Source organism: Cryptomeria japonica, chromosome 5 (assembly GCF_030272615.1).
Source record: "Cryptomeria japonica chromosome 5, Sugi_1.0, whole genome shotgun sequence".
Lineage (NCBI taxonomy): Eukaryota > Viridiplantae > Streptophyta > Pinopsida > Cupressales > Cupressaceae > Cryptomeria > Cryptomeria japonica.
In genome coordinates this window covers 496039036-496047475 of record NC_081409.1, presented here as the reverse complement: position 1 = coordinate 496047475, position 8440 = coordinate 496039036, and positions in this window count along the sequence as shown.

Here is an 8440-nt window from a genome sequence, read left to right as displayed (position 1 = left end):
TTGTCAACCCACTCTTGTGATTCACATTTTTGCCACAAATAGTACATGCATGAAGAGCAAAAACATACCATCTGTCTCGTATAAATTACTAGTGACTTGAATTTGAATTCATAAATGAGTGCATGTCACTCGATCCTGCAGCTGTACAACAATCTAGATATTTTTCAATGTTAGATTCAGTGATCAACCAAAAATATATACGAACCATTGGCGTACCTGGATTACCTGGACCCATCGTAGAGTTACACCTATTCACATTAAAATCCTCGGGGTGAGTTTTTGGTCGAAGTATCCTTTTTTCCTTTCTCAGCTTTCTAGCAGTGCATGGCGTCTAGGACAAGTGTCATCTTGACGTTGCCCCCACCAGTCATTTTTTCGCATTTGAGGATTGGGTTAGCGCGATGATGACAAATGGAGAGGTTTTGCTGACTGAGATTTTTTTCAGGGCCCACCTTGTAGCACAAATGGGAAAGGGACACCTGCCATCTTTGTGTTGGTGGATGCACTTCTTTTTTAGGAAGTTTTGCGGAAGAGGTCTCCCTACTTGTCGTGTTTTCTTCTGCGGTTAACGAAATATTTTATGTTCGGGCCGATATGAAGATCATCGTAGGCAAGAAAAACAACAACCTCTGGGCCATTTTGCTGGGTGTGACCTCACAGAATGACACGGCTCAGTTTTTCTGTTTAGGGGTGGTTATGCATGTTTGGCAAATTTTGGAGCTATTAGCAGAGCCGCGGGCTCTATTTATGCTTGTTTTTTCCCTGTTGTAGGGGTTCAGAACTTTTAAGAAAAACAATTAAGGATCTTAGATAACTTTTAGCTGTTATAGTTTCCCAAGAGGAACGTTAATCAAAATTGTGTCTATGGCCTTTGTGATTGCCTCTTTTGGATGCTTAAATAGTATTTTCTATGCTTTTTCCTATATTTTGATGACTTTAGAGATATCTATCTAATACTCTACCGATTAAACTATGTTCCGCACTTGTTATCTGGTGGATGCATAATATATGTTTCTTTATGTTTTTCCAAAGGAGTCTTAATTGCATCATAATTATAGTTTTGGTCAGGCATGTAGATTGTTGAATGGGCTTTAAAATCATGTGTTTCCTGGTTTTATATGCTATCCTCTTTTTATGAAGTGTTCTGGCACATCGCCTCCTTAGTATAGATCATTTTGTTTTAAGTTTCCTTCTTTTCCCTTTTCTCAAACCCCAAGGAAGAGTCGGCTTCTCAAATCTAGAGGTTATTCAATGAATTCCATGCAGTAGGTCCCCCATCACTGAATTTCCCATAAGGTTGTTTGATTTCAAAGTAAATTTACAGTCAATAGTTCTTTTTCTGGCACGTCTGGTGGGACCTCAAGTTCAAATATATCTCTGAGCTAGTTTATGAGTCATAGGCCTATCACCAGGAGTCAGACAACTTTAAATCCTCACCTTCTCTTACCACCTCTAGTGACCGTGCATTCAGCCGCATCTTCATCCTCACAGAGCTTTCTCACTTTCCCTGTAATCACCCGCGTAGCAATGACACACATCCCCCCTAGAAATTTTGTGACCTGGGATAATGAGAGCCTCCTCATTTCCCCAACTCCACCTATGGTCTGGGGAGCTATCCCTACAGCCATGCTAAAATTTGTGCCCAAGTTCACTGGAGAATGTCATAAAACTCCTGGGGAGCATTTACAAGATGTAGCCATTGTCAGCACTATCCATGGAATTACTGAATAGAATGTGACCTTAAGATTGCTCATAGCTTCTTTCAAAGGAAGAGCTTTGGATTAGTTCAGATCATTGGGCCCTAACACTATAGGAGATTGGGATCAGTTGGGAGACCGTTTTTTCCATAGGTCCTCTGATAAGGTTGACAGATTGTCTTTGATGCACCAATTGATCATAATAAAGAGGGCCCCTCAGGAAGCACTAACTGATTTTAATATAAGGTTTTAGAGGACCTGGTAGAGGATATCATTATCTGCTTGCCCCCCAATGGATATAACTTTTGTATTCTACTTAAAATCTTTCAATTCCGACATATATGTGATGATCCAGTCTCTAGGAGGCAATACTCTCCCGCAAGCATTCGACATAGTAGTCCAAGTGGAAAACAACCTAATTGATGCTGGGAAGCTCACTCCCTATCCTATCATGCCAATTTTTTCTAAGATATCTCCTCAAGTCTTAGCAGAATCCGCTCCCAGTACATCTTCTCCATAGTCTATATATTCATATCCCACTCCCCTGCTGTCCTCTTTGGCTGTCAAGGTCAGTGATATGAAGAATCTCCTGAGATCCTTCTACAATGAGATTGTCAATATAAAGAGAGCCCAAGTCTCACCCGCCAAACCTCCCTTCCAACGAAGTTTTCAAGGGAATTGACCTCCATAGCAACATAACCAACATACAAATCACCATACTAACAAACCTTTGCAGGTGAATGGCCAGATAGTCCCAGTCCTGAATCCATTGCAAACTATCTATCCAACCACTGGTAAGGAGCTAACAGTGGGTCATAATAACCTTGTGGATGATACCAATTCCTGGAGTTTTCCATGTAACAATGCTCATGCTCTAAGAAATTTCCCAAGAGGGAACTTGTAGTAGAAGTTCGCGAAACAAAGAAGTCTAGGCATGACGTTGGGTGAGTCTATGTATACATCTTCGGGTATGGATAATGAGGCTTTCATCACTCAAATGCAAGGTATGTTACTGTAGCAAGAGATAGAGATCGACCGAGACCATGCATTTTTCTCATGGATGGAGGATGAGGATGTCATTCTCACTTACAGAGCATCCACTTCAAAGGATGGAGCCCCCTTCGTGCAGTTGGATTATAACCTCCGCTCCAAAAGGCATTTCACCAGGGAGAATGTCAGCATTTCAAGAGGAATGCCCATAGACAAATCTCCTGAATGACTAGTGATCAGCTCTGCCTATCCAAGAAAAGCGTTTGTCCCCTATAATCTGAACGAGCCGAAGATTCCCACACCTCAAATAGTAGACGTGGTGGAACAACTGAAGAAAGATCCGGCTCATGTCTCTCTGTGGGATCTCCTGAGTATTCCTAAGCAAAAGAACTAGCTGAAAGAGGCCCTGTCTAATGGCAGAAAAGATGCAAGTGGGAACGCCCCCAAGTCTCCACAGATCAACAAAACAGGTTTCCAACCCGCAGCAAGCAAGTCACACTCTCCGGTCGTGTTGACTAATCAGGTCCCGCCCCCTAAAGTTCAACTAGAAGGTAAGCCTAAACCAAACTCATTTTACCTTACCCTTATAGTTGGAGATAAACTATTACAAAATTCCATGATAGATTTTGGAGCTAGCACCACCATCATGGCTAAGAAAATTGTCAAGGTGTTGAACATCAAGTATGAACCTTTGAATAGGGGAGTTATGTAGTGTGACCGGAATAGGGTCTAGATCGTAGGTCTTATCAAAATCCTTCCTCTGACCTTATTCACATGTCCTAGTGTTATGGTGTCCCAAGAAGTAGTGGTCATCGATATCCCTCCTATTTTTGGGCTCTGTCTTTCCTGAGACTTCACTGCTAAAATAGGATGCTATCTGTCCTTAGATTGGTCCCATCTCATCCTCCACACCTAGGACGGAGCCAAGCTAAAAATACTCTCAGAACCCCTCCATGTTGAGCATGTAGCTAACCAGGCCATGATTAATTTTGAGCCTACTCACACTTCTATATCAAATGAGGAAAGAAAAGTGGTAAAATTCTTAGAAGATGAAGAAGTGACTGGGGAGATTCCACCCAAGCAGGAAGTTTTCTTGGATGAATTCATAGACTCTGATCTTTTTTCTAACTACCATGCCACTGGCCTAGGTACCTATTGCATTTTTTATGAAAACAAGATCATCCCAAAGCTTACGAAAGAACCATTTTCCAATGAGTAGTTATCTTCAGCACTATGGACCCTACACTTCGACGGTGTAAGATGCAAGATCGGCTCCGAACCGTAATTTGTCTCACACCTCCCTCATGCGAACAAATCTTAAAGCCTTTCCAGTTACAATTTGCATGTTCCAATAATGAAGTAGACTACGAGGGACTGATCCAAGGCCTGAGCCTGGTGGAGTGGATGGGCATTGAAAATTTGAAGGTCTTGGGTGACTCTGAGCTAGTTGTCCATCAAGTTTGAGGGATATCCAGTGCCAAACACATCCGTATGATCCTACCATGCCAGAACGTGGGATCTAATAGAGATTTTTGATGCTTTTAACATTGTAAGCATCCCCCAGAAATAAAATGTTGTTGTTGACTAGATGGCCATGATCGGATCACAATTTGACCTTGCCACAAACTTACTCACTAACTCCCAAGCAGTCTTTGTAGTCGTACACCCAACTATTCCTGATAATGATACTCACTGGTAAGTTTTTGAGAGCGATGAGAAGATTGCTTTATTCATCCAAAACTCAAGAGGATTTGCAGATCAACTACAACCTAAGGTGAAAGTAAACTATGAAGATTAGATCATCCATCTGAAATCCAACAAGCTTCCTAATGGTTTGATCACTCTGGAGAACCTGTTTGATCACGATGACACCAAGAATGATAAGTGTAAGCTCACAGCCAGCAAAGGAGATTATGCTGAAATGTCGGTAGGAAGTGGGAGAGTTCTCAAGGTAGGAAAAGGTGTTTCCCCTAAAGACCAAAAGAGATTGGCCCAATACTATGATGAATATGTAGGCGTCTTGGCTTGGTCTTATGATGATTTAAAAGGATACGATCCTAGCATCATTCAACATACCATTGAGCTTGCAGATGGATCTAAGTCAGTTCAATAGAAGAAAAGGTCGATCAACCCAAAAATTGAGTCCCTCATGGCTTAGGAGCTGAAGAAGATGATCAAATCAAGGATCTTTTACCCCATAAAACATAGCACATGGGTATCAAATATAGTGCCCGTAAGGAAAAAGAATGGAGATATCCGGCTCTATGTAGATTTCTGAGATCTGAATATGTTATTTGTTCAACCCTCGTGTTGTCCAACCTGGATATGTCAAAGGACTTCATAATGTATGTCTTCTTTGGCCAGTATAGCATCGCCATGGTCCTAACCTAGAAAGATGTCAAAAAGGGGGGTGAACATCCCATAGCTTTCCATTCAAAGACCCTCAAAGAGTATGAGGCCAAATACAACTTTGTTGAAAAATAGGCCTTAGTCACAGTGAAAGGACTGAAAAAATTCAGGCATTTCATTGCCTGTAATAAAACTACGGTGTACGTAGCTCATCCTGTGGTCTGGGAATACATTATGGAGGGTGACATCACTGAAAAAAGGGCACATTGGATCACTAAGATTCTAGAATATGATGTCGATGTCAAGCCAACAAAGCTCATTCATGGGAGGGGCATTTGCAAATATATAGTTCAGGGATGCAAACCCCATGAAGATGAAGTGGCTGCAGAAGAGGCTATTATGTTTTCACGTAATGCTCCACAAGCTTGCTAGACCAAGGCCAGGAAGAAATTCATGAAGACCGATATTTTTCCTGATGATCTCCCTTCTCAAAAGAGAAGGTTTTACAAGCTCCAAAATAGTGGTTTCCATTTGATAGATGGAGTACTCTTCAAGAGGAATTTTGATGGAATCCTACTCCGCTATGTAGGTTGGAGCCAAGCGGATAAAATCCTACATGAATTCCACTACGGCTCCTCGGGAGGCCATTTCTCCACACCTACAACTGCTATCAAAATTACCCAAGCCAAATATTTTTGGCCTTCTATGTTCAAGGAAACGAATAATTTGGTAAGAGAATGCAAGGAGTTCCAGTATTATACTAGTAGAGGCAGAAAAGTAGCAATGCCCCTCAGGCCTATGTCAGTAGAAGAGCCTTTCGCCTAGTGGGGTCTCGATTTCATCGAAATGATCAATCCCCCTAGTTTGGTCAGGCACAAGTGGATCCTGACCACCACCGACTATCTCACCAGATGGTCTGAAGTCGTTCCTTTGAGGAACTCATTAGAAAGTGAAGTGTTGGCTTTCCTAGAAGACCTGGCATGCCAATACGGTTCTCCCAAAACCATCATATCAGACAATGTGCATGCATTCATCAACTCGCGAATTACCCAATTTGCCCTCGATAGAGCTATCTATCTTAAAACCTCTTTTAATTACTATCCTTAGGGGAATGGACTTGCTGAGTCAACTAACAAGAACTTGATCAGACTTATTAATGGGAATGGCAGTGCTCGTCCTTCTTAGGAGTTTATTGCAGTTGCAAAATGGGCTAGCACACGTATAGGCAGGCGCTTGCCATTAAGCATTCGCTTTTGCAAAAATCTAGGCACGCAATGCATTTAAAGAGTGAAGTTACTCTCTCTTCTTCATTTCATCATCTTTTTGTAACCTAAGTGTTTTTCCCTCTCAGATTTTTGAAAAGTTTGCAAGAAAGAAAGTCACAGCCTATAATGGAGGTCAAAGCAACACCCTCAGGCTTTGCTCATGGAGGTTTCTGGGTGGATGTCTTCAGGGAACTCTCATATTCCTCACATGCCATTCCCCAAAAGGCAGAGTATCCAAACCCCATACATGCCTGACATATATATAGGTTCTTTCCCTTTAAACTAAAACTATTTATCAAATTCAAAGCAGCAAACAATTGATTTACTGACAGAAATATTTCACACATATTTAATACCTCTTGTGAAGAGAAAAGCCAGAAATATATCTATAAGATTGCCTCACAATCCATGCTCAATCGAATAACCCTAAATTATCCAAATAAAACCAGCAAACTAATGAATGCACACCAGAAGACAAACAAGATTTAGGCCTGAAACTTTGATCTGTATATTTATATTCATTTTTTTGAAAATTTTACATGACTCAAGGTAATTCCTGAGAGAACCAGAAAAACCCTAGATATATTTCAGCAAAGTTTCTTTACAAATTCTTGTGATGATTTTTTTTAAGTCCTGGTATCCATTTATAACAATATGGATACAAACAAGCTTTAGACTTTCCTAGGAAAAGTTTGTTACAACCATGATTCTAGCTAAAAAGAAAAGAAAAATGCAATCATTTCATTTTCTAATGGCCATTTAAGTTTGTTACTCTGCTGCAGAATCTTCTAACTATTCTGGGACTTCCTCTTCTTGTACTGCATATTTGTTTTTCCACTCTTGGAACACGTCATCACTTGGCCAGGAGAAGCTAACAATCTTCTTTTTTATCTTATTTAGCCTTTTCCATGTGATTCTCAATTGCCTAACCTCTGTCTCTAGAAAACCATAATGTGACTTTACTTTCTCAATCTCCTCAATCGTCTTAATAAATAAATATGTGTCATCTATATTAATGACCTCATTTACCCTCTGAGACAAGTTATAGTCCAACTCTTCAAGCCATGCCTTTTCCTCTTTCAGCTGACTTGGACCAACAAAACCCCTAGGAAACAACTCATACTTATGATCAGAATATTCTTTTCTATATAAGTGGGCTTTTCTTTTTACACCTGCCCTTTCTTCTGCTAATCCAGTCATCCCTTTTACTAACTCCCAAGTGGATTTGATATTGGCATCAGCCTCTACATGAGATGAACACATAAGTTCCAAATCCACTCCGCCAGGCATCCACTTATTCAGAATTAGCTCCAAAGTGGCCTCATCTTCTTTCAAATCAGTCAAAATATTCAAAATTCTTTTCATGTAAATGTATACAATAGAGGCTCTAACTGAGTCAGCAAATTTTAAAATTGTACCTCTGACCTTTTTTGGGTCATGCTGCTTAAAAATAGGCCCCACCTTCCTTTCGTTGCTTCGTGAAAGATAAACTCCATGCTATTTCACCCTATGAAACAACGTTGGCCATTGGATATTCTACCATCCGCTTGATCTTTACCTTTTACGGTGACCGCTAGTCTTTTTTACTAACCGTATGAAGTCCTCACCGCTAATTGTTTTCACTGTTTCACGAAGTTTAAAAACCTTGCATCTTTGGGCTGCAAAACAACGCTTATCGTTGGATCACTTTTGAGATGTGCGGCCTTTAACATCCCTTAACCTTCAAAGTGGGCCCTCTGCATGAAGTCCACTTGCCCTATTGATTTCCGGTAGATATCTCTTATGTGTCAGCCATTTATTCGTTCAAGAACTCCATCAGACTCCACATCTGGACTGCCACATGTTCTATTTAACCATGAATCTCATCACCATCGCCACTCAATCAAAGTGGGCCCTTCCCAATCCTTTAGAGCCACATGTCCATCTGACAAATTACCTTTTTCCTTAGCCAGGCATCCAACTGTATTGCCACATCATCAGCCATGTAACCGCCAGCTCATTTCACCATTTTGTGAAAGGTAAATCTCGTGATGCTTTTGGCTGCGAATCAATGCGGTTCGTCCGATCAAATCCAAGTTGATCGGTCTTTAAAACCATGAATTGCCTATCTACCGGACCCACCCTCTTTTCTCTGCTTCG